At 35.1% G+C, this 21119-nt stretch overlaps 1 protein-coding gene across 3 annotated transcripts in view; it reads left to right on the top strand.

Moving 5' to 3' along the window:
- Nucleotides 1–21119, top strand: part of Mob2 (MOB kinase activator 2) — a 114445-nt gene that overhangs the window by 53768 nt on the left and 39558 nt on the right. Inside the window, exon 1 of one of the 3 annotated variants that reach the window (XM_017901106.1) lies at nt 8047–8094. The exons of the other annotated variants lie outside the window; for them this stretch is intronic. The gene's annotated coding sequence lies outside the window, so the exon portion shown is untranslated. Of the gene's footprint in view, nt 1–8046; nt 8095–21119 lie in introns of those variants that run through there. 3 annotated transcript variants of the gene reach the window in all.

The following is a 21119-nucleotide window of genomic DNA, read 5'->3' as shown; positions in this document are numbered from 1 at the left end:
ACAGAATTTTCCCACACCTGATTGCATCTTCTGACGTGATCACTCGTGCAGTTACGTGGCACTTGGAAAACGATCATAATGTCGTATAAACGATAAATTATAGGCTAGTGTAAATATATGTAGTGCACATATAAATCATACTATGAATAATGTATAGCGCAAATTATAGCGTAAATTGATACGTGAGGAACATAAAATATAAGAGATCATTTTATGCCCGAGAAATTAGCAAGGCGATTTCTGATCGCTAATAACAGACCGGCGTTCAATTCGTGTTAATTTTAATAACAATGGAATGTCTATTTTTAATAATTAAGAAGCAAAATTAGGTGGGTTTAATCGTTTAATTATATATAACTCGAGGTTCGTGTTTTTATTTGACATTAGAGAATTAAGTGACAAGCTTCGTGGTCTCGGATGCCATCAGAGATGCACCCTCTATGTTCTACATTATACTCCTGGTCTGGGAAGAATTTTTCCGATCTTCCGATATTTTTATTAGTTATTGTGAAAATTTGATCGAAATAATAACAAGCCTCGAAGCTTTTATTCCAGAAAATAATTCGCAAGGGATATTAAAAATATTCAAATTTCTGTTACGCTGTATGCATGCATTCCAAGCATATATCGTGGAAAAATCTGAAATTGTTTATCCTCGTTATTATTATTTCCCATTGCAGCTTCTTCCTACGCATTTTTCATCCTGACATTAAAGATATTTCAAGTTCTACTAACACAGCTGCATTCCTAACCTCAACGCTCTAGTATCGCGATTCGCTATTGCCCTTCGTGTCAGCCAACGCGTTAACCTCTCACCTTCCGATTTCTCTAGAAACTGTTCAGATAAGGCCCTCGTCGCTACAAGTCGATGCATGGATGTTTAAATATTACGCGCGATTTGTATTTAACAATCGAGACTGAAGAAGTGAAAGCCCGAACCAATCTGAATTCCACTTCATCGAACCTAACCTATAATTTCCGGCGCGGATCTGCCTCTTCGAGTTAAACGCGCTAGATCGGACTCATAGGCATCAAATCTCGTTGATTTTTACTACGAGTCGTTAAACTTGTTGATAATTTAAATTATAGAATTGCTACGAATTGCATAAACTGTGATAGAAGCGTTAAAACGCAATAAAATGTCTGATTATGTCGCGATGGTTAAGATGGTATTCTTGTAATTCTTTGGGATTTTTTTCTAAGGAGACCATGATACATTTTGGAATGCAGTTTTCGCACAAACATTTATTTATACTTGAAGAGTATTTCCAATTTTTTTTGAATGAAATTATTGAAAATTGTGGAAATTATATAGTCTTAGTGTGAATCGTGTTTTTAAAAACGGGCTTGAATGGCTGACACGATTCCGGACCATCCGGTTATCCGAAATGAAAAAACTATAAAGCATCTTAATTAGTATAAATACGGCTATAACATGAACCGTCGAAACAGCGAAATTTCGAAAATTAAAAAAATGGCGGCATTTTGAAATTCAAATATCGATTTTCCTCACGTTTTTCGTCCTTTGGGTGGTAAACAAAAATAGAAAAAAACATTGGATTTTGAAATCCGTGATGCACGCGATGAAGATACATTCGGCGAAGGTCTCCTCCAAATTTCGAGTCGATCGGTCAACTAAAACGCGAGATATCCCGTCAGCCATTTCAAAAAACACGGTTTCGAGAAAAACGCGTTTGAAGTTTTCGTTACCCATTGCACAATGCCTGTACGTCGCACTTTAAACCCCCATAACTTCGCTAATTTTACGAATTCGAACAAATCCTTTTACACAGACATTTTCGAAAGCATCTACTTTGAGAAAATGTAAAGAAAAAAAAATTGATTTTTTGATGCCGAATTATGAGAAGTATCCCCTTAATTGGCGGAGTTCAGAGATCTCAGAAAAGAATTGTCAGCGTGTTCACTTGGATTTAATTGCCGATAAAACTGTTCGCCTTTACGCAAATTGTACACAATGGCCGGGAATGCCGGGTCAGAGAGTGCATGTAAATCGCTGGCTAGGAAGATCCGCCCGACCGTGCTGATTATTATGCCCGACATCGAAGGGCCGCCATTATTTCGTCGTTTCCATGTCGTTCGTCGTCGCTGCGACGTTTATTCCTACGAGCTTCCCCGGTGCAAATGCAAATAGATCTAAACGTCGTTTCTGCTGCCTATTTTGAGGCCTGCGATTATTCCATTATCCCCGAGAAAGTAGCTCACATGAGAATTTTCGTCTTTTCCATGGAAGTCATGACGGCGTGTATGCTTGCTGATGTTCGTTGGGATTAATGCATTCTGAACAAATTATTATAGCATTATAAAATACGCTATATTTGGTATATATTTATTCCTATAGAAGAGGATTAATTGCATTTACATATATTTTTTTTTTTATGGAGTTTGATATTTTTATGTGAAACATGGTTGTAACAAAATGGTACTATGTTATATAGTCTTTGGTGTTTCTTAAAATTTATGTATTAGGTGAAAGAGGATTAATCGCATTTATATTTCTTTTTTCCAAATTCGATCTTTTTATGGGAAAAATCGGTGTATCCAATGGTGTTCTCTGAAATTGTATTAATATCTGGAACTTTTTATCAGAAATTTTCGTAATAATGTTGTTATTAGATTCTATTTGAATTTAGATCGGGAATGGAATTAAAATGGTCACGTTAAAATTCACGTTACATGGTTGAAATGCAGGATAATATTATCTGAAGGTACAGCTTGAATTTAGATCGGGAATGGAATTAAAATGGTCACGTTAAAATTCACGTTACATGGTTGAAATGTAGGATAATATTATCTGAAGATAAGGCAAACAATTAATTTTCCATTCGATCGTGTCGTCACGACCCGTGAAATTAATATGGCAAATAAAACATGGAGCATCGGCGAAAACGGCAGAATAAATCAGCGATTACACAAAACAACCTAACCTAAATCGTATTTGGAAATAAATCAGCCAGTCCGATGCAAGAGCAACGGGGCCAATGAATTGACGTGTAAATTCGGCAATTATCGGGGAAAAATGGGCCAAACGCCAACAGCCAGGGCGAGAAAGAACTGACTGAGGGTGACTATACACCAAGGAGACAAGATAGTCAGGGGAGTTTCAATCAGTTGCAGTTGCCGCCCCGACGCTTCAGAGATCTTTTGTCCCTGTCGCGCCCCCTATCTTCATATTTACCCATCGTGCCTCGTTGCTTCGGCAGTCGGTCCCGTTTGTCGTTGCAATAACGCATTCTACGTAGCTTTGTCGTGTGTCGTAGATATTTGTTCGTCATCCCTAGTCCGCCGGAACGCCAAAGCGTGTCTCCCGTCCTCCCTCAATCTCGGGCCTCGTCTGAAGCAAAGGGAACGACGTATGGCGTACGGGGTGAGCAGTAATTCCGTAGGCTGAAACAACGATAATAGTCCGTGTCGTAATTCCCTTCGAACGTGATCGTTGCTTCGGTATAATTGCGCCGGATTGAAGCGGATCGAAGCGCCTCCGAAGACCTAACCTCTCTCTCGGCTTCGCTCGCGTTACGGACGTGGGTTATTATATTTGGCGCGAAATTTGTATTTGCTCGCGGAAGTGTTTGATGATAAAGAACTTCTGTGTAGAATTTATGGTATTTAACTATCGATTGTTTTTCCTTTTCGATTTTATTATACTGATAGCAAATACTAACCTCAACGAAACACAAATGTAAACTGTGTATTAATTATTATGCTTTTCCAATTATTGTCTACGTTCGTAGAGATGCACATTCGACAGATCTCGGCTATTATCGACACTCGTGCCGAAGAGGTTAGTATTCGTTAGAGATAATAATAAGGTTAGGTTTGTGGGCTATTTTTACGAATTTGAAACGTACAACGCAGTTGAAAACTCTACGTAATTAAGTACCAACATAGTAGATAATTGAATATTACGCATGTTTCTCTATTTATATCATCCTCTTCTTCTTGGGTAATACAGAAAAATTTCAAAGATTTCTAAAAGCATTTCAGGCGGTGTTAAACATAACCTTGTTGTGCTGTATATAATGTATTAGAGAAAGACATTTGATACACAGGTGAAAGGGAGAGAGGATGATAGATACAATGTATAAATAAAGACCAACGAACTCGCTTGAATAGCAGACATTTTAGATACCACGATAGTATTAAGGTCGGAAACGGTACTTATACGAGAGAGGTAGTTAAACGAAGAAAGGTGTTTGCGCGAGGATCCATCTAGCGGCGAGTGCGGGAGTCACTCTCCTGTTGATCTTAAACGTCTAAACAGATTCATTACCTGTGCACATATTATGTACATCTAAATTGCACTTGTAGTGCAGAAAACCATTGTCGGGCTAATAAACCCCAATCGCAGGAAGTTTTGCTCGAATACCTATTGTGTATCAAGAGCACCAACGGACCGTCTTGACAATGCTAGATAAGTGGCTCGCAAATTCAATATCACCGTCCATAAATTTGCCCTATCTGTCACAGTCCGGATTGTACCACTTAAAGGAAATTTCCTGCCCAAAGAAATCCTCCCGAACGATTGAAAAGGACGCAGAGTGAAAGGGGCGTGCATCGCGGTCCTCCCCACCACTTTTCCCCCCACCACGTCGCGACACTTCTTCGGATTCTTTCGTTCCGAATCGCAATATCCTTCGCTCGTTTCCGCGCCCTTTACTCCCGCCTAATCGAGACTAATCCTTACATAAGCGTCGCAACCGTTCTACCCTTATCCCGAGCCTCTGGATCGCTAACCCTGCTAACCCAGATCTAACCCAGACCTCGTTTTATAACTTGATCCAAGCGTGACCCAGATTTTGTTTAGATTCAATCCTGACCTAATCCGTTGGTTTTATCTTATCTCCAAGTTCACGCCCACCGGCGTGTCTATAGACTCGCGCTGTTTCTATATGGAAGCAGGGTCTCGCACCACGCCCAATACCTGGCTTCCGTTCTACGTCTACCCTGTGTCTTTCTCGCGCGAATATTTTCTTCGATGCAGGGGCCACAATACGGCGGATTAGGTGCTGAATACGTGGATCAAGCGTTGCTTGCATGAGGTGGACGAGAATGGAGGACTACGTTTAGGAAAGTGGATAGTGTGATAATTGGGTATTTGGGCTCGTTCGGTTTGACAAATTAGACTTGGTATTTTCGTATTTTTATGACAATTACAAGAAAAGGTGTTATGAATTGGATTTATTGGTTTTTTGGAAAAGAAAATAATAAACTTGTTATCTCAGTGTGCATTGAGGTTATGTTTAATCAGAAGTTGATATAAATAATTTGATAAAAGAATTATTATTTCTGAAATTTCTCTGTCCACTGACTTAAATTTATTAATTGCTATAAAATGGCTTCCAATTTTTTCTTTTTTATTTTTTAATTTGGTTTTCTTTGTTTGAATGAATATATTAATAATTGGATTTGAAATATAAAATAAAAGGGCAGGTTATTCTTTTTAGCTAGATATTATTTAAATAGTGTATCTATTTTAGTGTATCCACTGACTTAAATTTATTAATTACTATAAAATGGCTACCAAGTTTTTTTTTTTTTATTTTTAAATTTGGTTTACTTTGTTTGAATGAATATGTTAATAATTGGATTTGGTATATAAAATAAAAGGACAGGTATATATTTTTAGCTAGGTATTAATTAGTGTATCTATAGTGTACTAAAAGATATAACTGAAGTGAGAATATCAGTTAAATTTGAGTCAGGTTCATCTAGTACTCTAGTTTCCATGTCGGGTTATTTATCACGCTTACGCAATTTCATTCTCGAGTCTCATTCATTGAACGAAACTTAACGAGAATCGAATTTAATCCTGTCTGAGTATTTTCTGATCCGAACCCTGACCCATTTCATGTTTCAGAGTCAGCACTAAACCTGATCTAAGAATTGTTCAAAGTCAATCTTGATTTAACCCAAATACTCAGTAATTCTAACCAGACTGTTGTATTTCTCTATGGTCTCTGAAAAATTTTCATATTTCTTTATTAAATTATTTCCTAATATTTTACTATTATTATTGAATTATTTCCCACATATTTTGTTTATTTCGTTTTAGGTGTGCTTAATTAATTTTCGTTAGGTGAAGCTTTAGACACGTTGATATGAGGGATGAAACACCTGATTCGAAATAACTATTCCTATCAGTGGTCGTACGAAGGTCATTCTATTGTAAACGATTGGTGTCCTGTCGTCACATTTCCGAAATTAAACGGTTTCAAAAATATAATAAGAAATTTTGAGAAATGTGACCTTGCATACTTACCACGCCTTCGTTTCCCCTCGAAACGAACAATTTTTCTAGAAAATATTCGTCGAGTCCATAAATCATGCTACTTCAAGCATCAGTGAAACAAAATCGATTCTCTTTACATTCTTAAAATTTTTAAAAATTTTCAACTGCTTACGTTTTGTTTTAAATACATTTTACTAAATTTTTGTTCATATAAATTAAATAGTTTAATTAATTAGAATATTTAATTAATTAGAAGTATAAATTGTTATGTGTAGCATACAAGTACTAGGTATAATGATTTATTTAAAAAACAGGAAATTAATTTATCATTTCATTTGAACTGTTGGTAACATTTTATGTGTACCACTCTGTATATTGAAATAAAGAAGAAGATTATTTATTATATCAGAAAATTTCATAGAAATAATTATTTATTAGCTTCCAAAATAGGTGATATATAAATAGACGAATAATATTTTTAGTAACTACAACATAATAGGATACTGCTAGTCAGCAACAAACGAATGACGCAAATGTAGCCAGCGCAACATGTTAATGGTCCAAAAATATTTTTCCTATTTTGCAATGTTAATGTTACATTTTGACTCTGATGCAAAACCCAGTCTTTTGATTCTACCATTATGCATTACTAGGTAAACATGTTAAATGCAAAGGGGTCAGGAATACTGTGGATGTTGGAAACATATTTTTAAATGATTTATTTCTTGTTTATTAATCGTGAGATATTAATATTAAATTTGTTTTACACTATTTTTATATGTGTATAATATACACACTCGTTATTTATGGTTGTTGGTTCGGTTATGTTGATAGAGAGATGATTGTATATATGCTAGCATATATGTCTGTAGTCAATAGTGATAACAATCAAAAATAGCAACGTCTATTTACTGTAGAATTTATTCAACAAATAAACCCTTGATTCAGTAAATCAGAATGACAATCATCAGCAAACATCATTTATTCTTTATATTAACTTCGGAGTATTTCTATTATTTTCTCCACGTTCTGTAATTTTTATAAAAATTTTTAAATAGCGTATTTATGAATTTGTAAAATTTCATAAAACATTTCACTTTTATTTTTATTTATAGGGAATGCTTGTTAACTTTCTATGACAATTTATAGGACACCTTATATACTATGAATTAAGTCAGTTAACCTATTAAAGTGGTAGATAATTTCTAGGTCACCCTGTATAACTAAAGTAAAAGTTATTCAACATCACTTTACGTGAAAACTTGTAGAACAACCTGACAAATAAAAACAAAAGAAATTGATATTCCGAAGTTTCGAGAATTTCTGGTACACCCTGTATAAACTGAAACAAAAGCAATTTACGTGTTCCAGGTGCGTGGAAACCTTCCATGGAACGCTCTATATACACGTGTAAATTAAAGACCAGTTAACGACTCGAAAAACGCAATCGATTTAGAAGTATTCTAATTTTAGTAGGAAAAAATTTACAGCTATATTCCGTTGAGAGAGAAGAAAAGAACGTTTTTATCGAGATCGAGTCGCATTATCTATAATCAAACGCCATCGACGATTGTTTAAACAAAGACACAGAAGGGGGCCATTATTCCCTTCGTTTCTTCCACGCTTCTTTGTCCGTCATTTCCGGGTGACGGGGCTTGCACGACTGGACGGTCCTCGGCCCTCCCCACTCCTTGCCCCGGCGCCAGTGTCGCCGCGCGACGCAGCGGCGGAAGGGATAGGAAAATGCAAGGACTTGGTTCAGTCGCGTTCGAGCTCTCGACCGTGTCGGGTCGAGCCGAGTTGCAAAGTCGGTTACCAAATGGAAAACCAGTGAAACGGACACGGTACGAGGCTTCTCTTTCGCATCCTCGATTCGTAATAATTTATATGTTCGTTATAATTGATAGTAGTACTCGTAGCAGTTAGAACGTTAATTTTATACGATTGATTTTTCCGTGTTCAGTGAAGAAGGATTACTGGTACCGAAGAACAGTTGCTTATATACTTAGTAATGGGGAAATGGTTACGATAGGGGAGCATATCTTGAATGGGATCGAGGTTAAATTTTAGTGACCGATTTTTGTTTCGAGGAAGACGGTTTAAACGTTGCAATTTTTGTGTTTTCGGGTGGATACGATTTTTCTACCTGGCGAGGTGATAGCTTTCGTTAAGGAACGAGTGATTCTGTTGTACCTCGGGAATGAACTCCTTCAAGATCAAATGGTTTGGTTTTTTCTTTGATTATATTTGATTTGAATTAAAATAGGGAAATGGAACGATTCTTGTATTTTACTTTCGTTCCGTTCTCCTTATTTTATCGAGTATCCTTGTCTTCTTATTAGTCAGGCCAAGCGTGTCGTTGTCACCTGCATGCTAACTCATGAAAAATGTCGCCCCGCGTTAAAAAGAGACAGCGTATATCTTCTCCTATTAAAATGACGAAGAATGTGTCATAACCCGGACTTCGTTAAAATTCAAGATTTAAAAGTTTTAACATGTTTCGATGAACTTCCGTGATTCCGAAACACCATGCATACTAAAAAGAATAATGTCCATTCACATATACGCATACGTAACGCTATCTCTAAAGAACTAGAAAAGATTTTTATTTTCTTATACAGTATCGTGATATCAAATATCAATATAATAAGGATAATAAAATATAATTTTATGTATTAGAATTGAATTTTTATAATATCATTTATTTTGCTATTTACGATACGTATCATTCAGAATATTTTATTTTCAGACAATAATGTGATAAATTTTTAAACGCTTTGTAGATAGCATTTTATATAAATTGTGTTTCTTTTAACTAAAAACGCTGGGATACCATTCAACGAAATATTCGCTGAATAGAATACACGCGCAGAAAGATATTTACACCATACAATTTCTCCTTTTGTATCAAGCATTTCGCAATGATTTTTTCATATCTCCTATTGTATATAAAATATTCCTATATTTTCAAAACAAAAATCATACTGTACCTACAATGCTTGTCTTCCTACTAAATTCTTTCGTATAACATGATACATAAATGAAATTGTAATATCTTTCTTAATGCTTATGAAACAATTTCATTGTTTGCAGTTCGTATAATTAATTCGTGGTACGCTATAAATAAAATTTTTATGGGTATCTAATGGTGCCATTTTTCGTTCATTGGCATTAAAACTACCAAATTTGCTTATGGATACTTCGTGATGTCATTTTTCATCTATTTCCATTAAAGCTACTAAATTTTTCATGGATACTTCATGGTGCCATTTTTCGTCCACTGTCATTGAACTAACTTACAAAATTTGCTTATAAGTGTCTCATAGTATCATTTTCAGTTCATTAACATCAAAGCCAATGAATATGCTTATGCGTCATTTTCGTGCCCACTGTCATTGAAATTGCCAAATTTGTCTTTGAATATCTCGTAGTGCCATTTTTCGTCCATTCTTGTTGACACTATTGAATTCATTAATGGTACCTCGTTATGCTATTTTTCATTCTCTAATGAACTCAAACTACTAAATTTGTTAATGGTACCATGTGGTGCCATTTTTCTTTCAGCGATATTAGAACTACCAAATTTATTTGCAAGCACTTCATGGTGCCATTTTCCCTTACCATCAATGAAAGTATCGAATTTGCTAATGGTACCTCGTGGTGCCATTTTTCGTCCCCTACCATTGAAAACACGAATTTTTCTTCCAGATACTTCACGTTGCCATACATCGTCAAATACCGCCAAACTCGTTCACTATTATTGCTGGTATTAAATTTGCTTATGGATATCTCGCGGGGCCATTATTTGCTCGCTGTATACCAACACAGGATGAAAATGGATGAAAACCGTTTTTTTGATATTTCTCTATTCCCAATATTTTCATCGAGCTGTTTTTCAAACGTGCACCGAATCGTGTGTCCCGCTCTTTAATCCTCTCTGCTCATTCACTCGTTGGGTCAGTCACTGGACGTTCATTCAATTGGTCCGCAGCGTTTCTCCCTTGAACGTAGTCCAAATGGACTGGATCCATTCGGCTACTTGGAAGACGTCCTTATTGTGGATGTTCCAGCTGGTAGAGTGAATGAAGAGTGCCTTTCCTTTAAAAACGATCGATGTCTTATAACTTCACAGGGTGACCAAAAGATGTAGCATCCTAGATTTCAGGACCTTGTTCAAACATACTCGATCAACAGGTCTTGTATTATTGTCTTATTGGTCTTGTTGTGCTGTGATCTACTGGTCTTATTGTAGCAGTGATATATTATTTCATGAGATAATTAACTCTTGGTGGATGGAGCAGTTTTGAGTAAACCGTACCTTGGGACCGATAGTCGTTCAAAATGTCGCGATAGTCATTCAAAACTACCAGCGCTCATTTCTACTTAAATACGATTTTCGTTCATAGGGACGCTGGCAATGACATAAAACAGTCCACCACTTAACGCGTTAAGTGTCACACCGGTCCCTAGGAACCGACGCTAGACTCTTCGTTCGGGCCCGGCCGGTCCTCAGGGACCAAACTAGGTCCCCCGGCCCAGACTAGGATCAAAAGGTGCTAACTTTTGGTGTTAAATTCTTCGCCATCTTTGGACCTAACGTTTGGGAATTCCTGTTATAACAATTGCCACGGTATCTCCGAGTTTTATGAGCACTTTGCACGCCACCGGCGGGGCCCACTCGACGGCCGAGTTTGGGCCCGAACGGACCGACAAGCAAAATGGGTTAGGCATTTAACGCGTTAAACGCGATTTTCGTTCACAGCGACACTGGCAATAAGGACATAAAACAGTCCACTACTTAACTTGGGACGTGCGGTCCTAGGGCCGCAACAGCGGTCTATATATGAGCCTTTCATTGCACAAATCGATTAACTCCACTTTTGAAAAATCTTGAATTTGAGTGTCAAAGCACTCGGTACAGTCATAACTTTTTATATTTAAGATTTTCCAAAAAGTGAAGTTAATCGATTCTGCTGCGACCCTAGGACCGCACGTCCCAAGTAGTGGACTGTTTCATGTTCTTATTGCCAGCGTCGCTGTGAACAAAAATCGCGTGTAACACGTTAAGTGCTTAGCCTGTTTTGCTTTTGCGCAGTAAACGGCTCATATGTGTTTCTCGGCCATAGCAACGCGTTTACGTGGATAAGGACACACTTATGAGTCCCTGGGCCCTAGCACTTGTTTTCACCGAACGCAAATATGAATTCCTCACATGTCTAGGACTCATCCGCAAAGGGTTAAATATTATAGTAACAAATTTCTCGAATGAATTAGTATTGTAGATTAGCGTATACGAGAGTATAAGTTCTATTTTAAAAGAGATCACGTGAGAGGAATTATCTCTAGCTGAATCATAGTTGAGGTGATCCTAAAGTCGGGTAGAGATTAAGGATCCAACTTCGATGGTATCTAGGTAGCTAAGAATCGACGAGATCGGACATTTAGATATTGTTTATGGTTAATCGTCGATCAAGTCCCGGACTCAGATCGATGTCAAGGGTAGAGAATAGGTCGGAAAATGGCGATGGCTATCAGGGAGATTAAGAATTGGCGAGGTTGACCATTTTAAATGGTTCCTGTAGGCAGCTGGCCGAGCTCCTGATTAATCGTGAATTCGGTCTTGCAGTTACAGCTGAAATGACGTCGGGAATGGGAAAGTTTGGTGAACAATGACAGTGGGAAATTAGACAGACTTTTTTCAAAGTTACTGTGCGAACTTTTTGCTCCAAGCTTTTGATCCACGTTTGGCCAATGGTGATAGATTTTTTCGAAAATTTTTTGGGAAGTGTAATCATTATTACAGTTTTAATCTCCATTTCTTTCGTAGATGATTAACTTTTGAATTTTTATCTATTATTATTATAACTCTCTTCCAAAACTTCGTTACCAAAAAGAACCCATTAATTATTAATTATGTTTGTCGATTATTAATTATTTTTTGGGAAAAGATTTTTAGGTGTCAAACATTTTTTGAGAATATAGTGATTAAAATGAAAATTAAAATATTGTGTTATTTCGAATTTTTGTACAATATTTTTCATGAATTTTTAACTAAAGTCATTATTAAATCAGAAATATTCTTAAAATTATATTTAATATTGTAACACCGTCTAAGAGCTTCTTTTGAATTGTATTTTATTGATTGTTCTTTGAAAAAATTTTGGTTTACTCACGGTTTAATCAACAAATGTTAGATAAAAATAGATTAAAAAGAAAACAAAGTTATTTGAGATCGACTTCAGATTTCAATTCCAGTTTCTCGTTCTCAATTTTCTTGTCAAAATCGAATATCGGTGCCTCGAATTGCTTGTTCCGATATCGACGTAAATATCGAGGCTTCTTTCTTGCATCGCGATACGAGCACCCAATAAACACGTTCGAGTCGGGCCATCTGAAGATATCGGAAGGCATGACGAGTCTATTGACGCCATTGAGTACGTCACTGAAGTTAACACGTTTTTTACCGTTCCGATTTTTGGTGACTTTCCGTTTATGTTGTCGCAGTGATTCGTATATCTCCCACCTAGCCAAACTTCGCAATTTTATCTGCGACGTATGCTATATGATATCTGAGAGAATTATAAAAATTTTTGACAGAGGGAATTATTTAGAATTGACGCAAACTGTATTAGTTATTTTAAAAAATCGATGTTTTTTATTTAAAAAACCATTTAAAGAAAGATATTTAACGAGTAAAAGTGTTTTGAAGCAGCCTTACGGCGATTTCTCATTAACTCACTAGCGCCACCACGGTCCACATCTCCGACGAATGTAATATAAATATCGTATACGTAGTTGGATTATTTTCTAATTTGGTTTATATAATCTTGGCATCTTCTTCTTTCTACCTGTGTCATATTACTCGCACGATATCCTTGACACGTATTTTTACTCGTGAAAAGATAAAACTTTGCAAATTTGTAGGAACTAGTTGCTCTTGCCAAGAAGATATTAAATAAATTACGAATATTTCGCAAAAGCAATTGGCAAGAAGACTATGTAATATTTACAAAACAAGAGAAATTATTATAAAATATAATACTTAATGTCCACGAACCATAACAAAATAATGAAAAGTGCTAAATAATAAATATCGTTCAAACAATATTGCAATATGTTTATACAAGGGTGATTAAACGAATCTTCGTGCAGGGACCACTGAAGTATACCTAAAGAAAATGTGTACTATCCATTCAGAGAAAGTCGAGACACACATAACTCACGCCTGAGGGAACGCTCTGAAGAGAAGTTACAGAATTCCCTGCTAGAGATTCGCGTTTCGCGAGAAGGCAAATATTTGTAAAAGGGAATTCAAGTTTTTATCGGAGCAACGGCGCACTCTTCAACGTGAACGTGAAGTGGTTGGTATACCTCTCGTTGTTTGTTGCGCTATAACGCGTTTCGCAAACTAGATCGCGCGTTAATCTTCCAGAAGTTCTTAAGGAACGCGACGATGAGCATTTGAGCCTCTTATCGGACTCGGTGAGGGCGTTGCATTGTTTCACGTTAGCGTAGCTGTAATCGTTAAGGCAGAGATTTACCTTTCCAGGCGATAAACGTATTCTCTCGCGAGACTTCCGGTCGAAAATCTTTCCCCACTTTCTTCAAATAAAATTCCAGAACTCTGTATCTCGAATCTTGCTTTCCATTTTCTAGCCTAATTTTAAATGAAATAATTTTCAGTCGGCCATTTTAATTATTTTACATATTTTTATTTTTTAATTATTTTAAATTCGAACAATTTGTCTTTCAAATCTCGCCTTTCTTTGAAAGTGGGATTTGTGCGAATTAATTTTATTTTATCATAATTCTAAATATGTTCTTTTAATTTTTAATTTATTTAATGGACACGAATTTATTAGATATTCTACCATTTAATTTAGCAGTAATATTAATTAAATATTGTAAAATAATTTCGTTCAGTGTGATGAGTTATTATTTTTTTTAATTTTTGCTTCGAATTTCGACGAGTTTTACGGTCATAGCAAACCCAGTGTGGAATCAAATATGCTAGTTCGTATAATACGAAATTTACAAATACCGCGTCGTGCAAAGTGTGTTCAGTGAGCCTAAAGCCTGTTAGTCAAATCCAATTTTAATATTTTCTGTTAACTAAGAGGTTTACCTAGCCTTTCTAACGTCATTTTACCGAGTAACATAATTAACCCTTTCGCGGCGGCCATCTTTGCCAAAAAGCGAACGCGTGGTGTACAGTTGTGCTGACAGCATTTTTCTCCGTTCACATACTGAATTCTTAAATTCGAACAAACCCTCGAGCACACGTAAAATGATGCAATGAGCAAAATTTTCACCCTAAACTAGTAATAGACATGATATTTTAACATTTTGGAAATTAATTTTACTATCTTTATATTTTAACATCACAAAAATTAATTTCGCCATTTTTAACATTTTAAAAATCAGTTTGATAATTTTCATTTAAAAATACTCGATATTACAATATAATTACAAATTTGTTCTATTTTGTTTGAATAAAAGTATTGTACATGATAGTTACTATGGTTATACTACAACTATAGTTTCGACTATCTACACAGCGGGTGGTACGTCTATTATATGCATATTCCCGGGGGATACGTGAGATTTAAGAGGTTGAGAAACACTGTTTCAGTTGTGCACTCATACATTTTTCCTGCAAAGATGCAACAATATTTTATCTTATAAAGTACGATGCATGTTATAGTTATGCAACATAGACCTGTATTTTCAAAATTTGTTTTTCGTAACATAAATTTGTATTTACGTTGTTTCAGTGAATTTATATTCGTAAAATTAACGCTTGATCGAAAATTCGTGGTGGTAACTGAATACCCAAGAAGCCATGAAAGGTGTCTAAATCCTGCTTGATCACTATTAAGTTCTAACTACAGTTTGTATCCCATTTGAAAGTTTAGTGGAAATCCTTTTATTATGTCTTCGAATATCGAACATAACCTATAAATCGAATATTCGAAGTTATACTTACTTTAAGTATATATAGTTCTAATACAAAATTTATCGAACATATTTTATTTAATTTTTCAATTTTGAATTGAAAATGAGAATGAAAAATACCGAGCAATTTAATATTATTATTTTTTACTCAAGTTTCCACAGAAAAGTAGTAACTAGCTTTATGAAATACACTCGATATAATACGTTCGAAGAAACATCAAAATTATTCTGTTTAATTTAAAATAATTTTCATCTTTTTAATAATATTCCTCGTTAAAAGAAAATTCTTGTTCAAAATGTTATTTAAAAATCGCAATATATTAAATTTTTTCTCGTCTGCTATAATACTGTTCTTTTAAAAATATTACAATTGCTGAAGCATACGTTGGCGGTAGGTTATGTGAATGAATAATATATTCAAAGCATGAATATATATTCATATTTCGTATTTCATATTTTTCTGAATATAGAACATATATTAGGAAATATGCAAAGAAAGATCGTAACACCGTACGCGATCTCGCATCGCCATTGTCTGCGCAGTGGCGAAGCGGCCATCTTGAAAGCGCGCAAAGCGCGCGTATTCAAATTCCAGAATCGTTCTACTTGAGAAAATGGATACAAACGAAAGTACAAATGAACTTAAAGTCATTTAAAATTCTCAGGGAACCCAGACAGACTGTTTCTTCGATAAAAGAGAGATTTATGTGTTAAAAAGTACCATTTTTAAACAATATAGATATTAATCCCTTCGCCTAAAATATCGTGCGAGACTCGTGGTAAGGAAATCGGGCCAAACATGAGTATCACGAGTGAGAAACGTGGTTTGTGGATTATACAGGATCCAACGTAAACATGACGGGTTCGCCTCGTGGCTAATTTCCGGCCATGTTTTCCTGTCTCAGTTCCGTGTTATTCTTCGCCGCGTTCGGTTGCAATTCGACGCATGGCCGTTAATTTTCATCAATGTTTTCCTGTCGAGACAGGTCGAAACGTGTCAGTTGCGTGTTATTTTTCTCCGCGTTTGGACGATGTGGCTCGACCGTGTGACTTCGCTGTTCGATTATGGCACGCGCCATCGGAACTTGAATCGTAAGGTAAGGGTTAGGGCTAGGTTTTATGGTCATAGTATAATACACCGTCAAATTCGTCTCGACGTCAGCAATAATCCCATAACATCGGAAACATATAGTGTCATTTAAAAAAGTTATGGTAACCTCAACCTTTTCTCTTAAAAAACATTTTCTTGAAATTTAATAATATGGCACATGTAGTCTATCAAATTCTAAAGGAATTTTGTCTCTAACCTTTTTTGATTGCATTACCAGAAATGTCTTAAAAATGGCGACGAAGTTTAACTTGGCGGACACCCTGTATATCGAAAATTATTGTATATTTCCTTCCTGTAAATATTATTTCGTTTCACGTTGTTTGTCATTGTATCACTGTCGATTAGTCTATTTTGGCAGACAAATTTCAGAAAATTCAGAATATGGGGTTAATCACTTTACCCTATGGCGGCCCATCTAGTGATTTTCTTTGTTCGTGGACAAAGATAAGGTAGATTCGCTGCTATGAAATAGGTGTTAGTTATTGCTTGCAAAAATGATAAAATACTCTGTTCCTCGTTCGATAAGAGATCTACAACACAGTGGAACGAAAGAAAATTGGTTTCTCTCGTTTCTCGAAAAATTATATCCCCGCAGTGGCGTAGCACGTTTCGCGATGCTCAGCTCCTTTTCTCCATAAATCAAACTAATATTTCCCTCTAATAAAGAGATTTAATTCCGGCCTGGTAACGGCGTGCGACGGCGAACAGCGTCGGTTAAAGCTCAAACTAGGAGAAAAAGATTGGGCACAAAACGTTGTTTGAGCAGTCATCGAGTCGAGCGTAACGGAGCAATTTCCCCGTAATTTCATGGTAAAGCGATGCAAGCGAACTTCGACGCCACCGTATTCTTAACTCGCAATCGAATTTTTCCTCGATTTTTCCTTCCTCGACGTTTCATCAGATGGACATCCTCGAGAATTGAATCATGTCCTTTAAACCGTTACCCACCATCTTTCTTTCGTTTCCATTGCGGCCATTTTTGACAAGAAAAATATTTCGAAAAGTGAAGAATATTTCTTCATTTTCCACAGAGGGCGCTTACCAGATTATCCTTTCTTCTAAATTTGGTATAAAATTAAAATTTAGAATCTTCTTATTCATAGTCTTCTCATCATAGTAATTCGACCTTTATACATATATTAGTATTGCAATTTTGATATCATGCACTGAAAAAAATTACTATTTCTCAGTCAATATTGCAATACAATTATATTAATTATTGGAGAAGTTTATTGGAAAAATTATTGATCATGGTACTGATTTTTGGCTATTTAATTTTAACGTAGATATTTGGGGGTGCATTTCATGAAATTTGGAAGATCGATATTAATTAATATATCAAATTTAACGTAATGTAACAGTATGCGAGGTATCGAAGTCAAATAATTCTACAATTCTACTATTATACAATTTTTTAATTATTGCTCAAAAAAGTATCGTCAATTTTTTAGTAGAGAATCTTTGAATTTCTACTTTTCTCTAGCCAAAAAATTAACGAGTGCAAAGGGTTAATTTATTAATGTGTCAAGGAGAGCGTTGAAAATGTTTTAGAATACTGGTGTGTTTGTTTGTGGAAAATGGTTTGTTCTAAATTTGCCTGGGTCTTTAGCCGACTGAAATTTAACCATTTGTTCGTCGTTACAGACTGGAGACTTATACTCAGACAAAGGAGACTGAGGACTTATTGTAGACAAAGAACGAACCTTTACGACAGACTAACATTGAACATGGTCTCTAATGGTTTAAGACGAGCCAGTGTTTCGTTTTTTCCTTGCGAGAATAGGTCACGTTCAAAGGAAATTTTCAGAATAATACCGGATTGGAATTACCTTGAGCTACAGGTATAAATTCAATGAGAATAACGAGGGTTTTTAAGTCGGTCATTTTTGTAAAAGAAGTTAAAAAGGAACTTCGTGTGGAAATTTCGGTTCCTTGGGATGGAGTATGGTAGATTCGTGTACAACGTTGGAGATACGTTGCATGTTACTTGAATCTACTGCTATACGAGCCCCGTGGGTTATGCATAGATTATACGAAACTATTTATAAAGGATATAAAACGATATTGTAACTTTGGAATATTTTTAAATATACTTTGAAACATTCTGATGGAATATACAAAAATGTTTAGGCATTGTAAGAATGAAATTTCAATATTAGTACAGCTTATGCGATTGGTTCAATTCGAAGTTAAACGTTCTAAATTCCAAATTCGAAAATAGGAAGTTAAAAATTTAAATTTCGGTATTAGAAAATTTAAAAATTCGGAATTTCGATATTAGAAAATTAAAAATTCGGAATTTGAAGATTTAGAAATTGGGGAAGTCGAAGTTCGGTATTTGGAAATTTGGAAATTCGCAATTTACAAAAATATAGTCACAACAAAGAAGAAAAAGCGTTAACCCTAAATTCGTAACAAGATACACGAGTTTTTCAAACTAAGAGATACTTGAATGTCACAAGAAATCTCGAACGAGCCTAACCTCTTGATTAGCGTCATCATTCAACGTTTACCTAACCTCACATCGAGGACAGTCTCGTATACAATTCAGTGAAAGTCTCATCCTCTTTCCACGCCTCGAAAATCGAGGATCGTTTGTGAGATCTACCTTCCATTTCAGTCGAATCATGAATCACTTGATTAAAATTAGCAAGATTATAAATAATCGAGTATAGATTTTCACTTCTCCTTTCCTGAACGTCTCTATGTCCACTGTGGGAGCGTCGTTAAGGGCGAACAGCGCCGTCGTGGTGATTTATCGAAGCTTATTGGATTGTAACGCGTGACGTGTGAAGTTGCTGATAGCGCCTTTAATGTTTGCACGGATAGAACCGCGTATTATTGCACCTCTTTCGATGCGAGATTAACTTCAGACGTCGATGAGGTTAGGTCTCGATGGGGTTACGTAAGTTTCAGATTGTCAGGTTAACTTCGGTGGAGAAATGGGTGAGGTATAAATGGTTTATGCGATTGATTGTACAGTTCCGTTGAATTTCCATTGAATTGATGAATTATCGATGGGATTATTATTATCGCCATTATCGAAAGCGTGAGTTCCATAAATTTTGAACCTTGCTTGAATTTCGTTAATTGTCAAACTTAAAACAAGAAATTTGAATGTCTCATATTGACAGAGATATCAGCATCGTTGGATTACTTATAAAGCATGATTAAAATTGTATGAATCGAAAGTATATATGAAAGTAACTTATTTGTTGTTTAAATCTATTTTTAATTATTTTCTTAAACGAAGTAAACCTTCAATTTTTCTTTCTTTTGTTATTTTTCTAATTCTCAGGTTTTGCAATTTTTAGATTCTCAGGTTTCACAATTTTCAGATTCTCAGGTTTTACAGTTTTTAGATTTTCAAGTTTTACAATTTGCAAATTCTTAGATCTTACAATTTTCAAATTCTTAGGTTTTGCAATTTTTTAATTCTCAGATTTTACAATTTTTAGATTCTCAGATTTTACAATTTTTAGATTCTCAGACTTTACAATTTTTAGATTCTCAAGTTTTACAATTTTCAAATTCTCAGGTTTTACAATTTGCAAATTCTTAAGTTTTATAATTTTCAGATTCTCAGGTTTTATATTTGCAAATTCTCAGGTCTTACAATTTTCAAATTTTCAGATTTTACAGTTTTCAAATTCTCAGGTTTTACAATTTTTAGATTTTAGGTTTTACAATTTTCAAATTCTCAAATTTTACAATTTGCAAATTCTCAGGTTTTACAATTTTCAGATTCTCAGGTTTTACAATTTTCAGATTCTCAGCTTTTACAATTTTCAAAGTCTTCGAGTTTTTGAAAATTCCGAACTGAAAATTAAAATTAAATTTTTAATTAAAAATAAACTAAAGAAGCAATGTGCAGGGTAGGTTGTTTCGAATGGACAAGACAGTAATAATTCGAATAAGTATTCTGCCAAGGTTGGCTACACGGATTGAGTTCGCAATACGAACGTGACTTCGTTATGTTTCGGATTTGGGATTTATGCTCTCTTACCTCTTACAATCTCTTTGTTTCGTGGTTATACATGAATCTAGGGATCTCCAAATAATTAGGTCTCTGTGAACTTGTAATTTCGTTGCATATATGCAAGGTATCCCAATTTATAAAAATACCAAATTGCAGTACTAACTATAGACCTTAAACAATTCCCTTTTCTTGCCACTCCAAATTTCTTGATAACGTTTCTTGTTATTTTCTGAAATTTTTTTGAAGACTTGAAAGTAGTTTCAGTGATGTGAATAATATTGTAATACATATAAAATATTCGAGGGTACAATTATATGTCGTTATGTATCGTTATAGTGTATTACATCAAGTACATATATAGTATGTTAAATGTATGGACGATGGGTATTAACATATTATACCGTCAAGTATGATATTTATTAAACGTATAATATTTTAAGAAAAATAGATTTGCCATTACTGGGATTTAACAAGGAGAATTAATATTATTTATAAGTGTCTGATATCTACAAATTGGATGTTTGATAAAAGCAATCAATATTGTGCAGAAGTTGTGTACTTAAGCAGTTAACTGGGTCATCGCACGATCATGACTATAGTTAAACAGCGATATAACAGATTCGTTTCTTTTGCCCATTATTTTTATTATTTATTACGAATACAACGGTATAATGGAGAGAAAGAAAGTAAATAAGTTACGAATATCCATCGTCCAAATAATATTAATAAAATTGATAAATTAATAAATTAATTCACTTTTATTAATTAATAAATTGTCGTTTATTTTGTAGACAATGAAAATAATATTATTTATTTTATATTTT

This window comes from Eufriesea mexicana, unplaced genomic scaffold (genome assembly GCF_001483705.2).
Source record: "Eufriesea mexicana isolate 0111107269 unplaced genomic scaffold, ASM148370v2 scaffold1490, whole genome shotgun sequence".
Classification (NCBI taxonomy): Eukaryota; Metazoa; Arthropoda; class Insecta; order Hymenoptera; family Apidae; genus Eufriesea; species Eufriesea mexicana.
The sequence above is the reverse complement of the archived record's forward strand: the minus strand, read 5'-3'. Positions and strand labels throughout refer to the sequence as shown.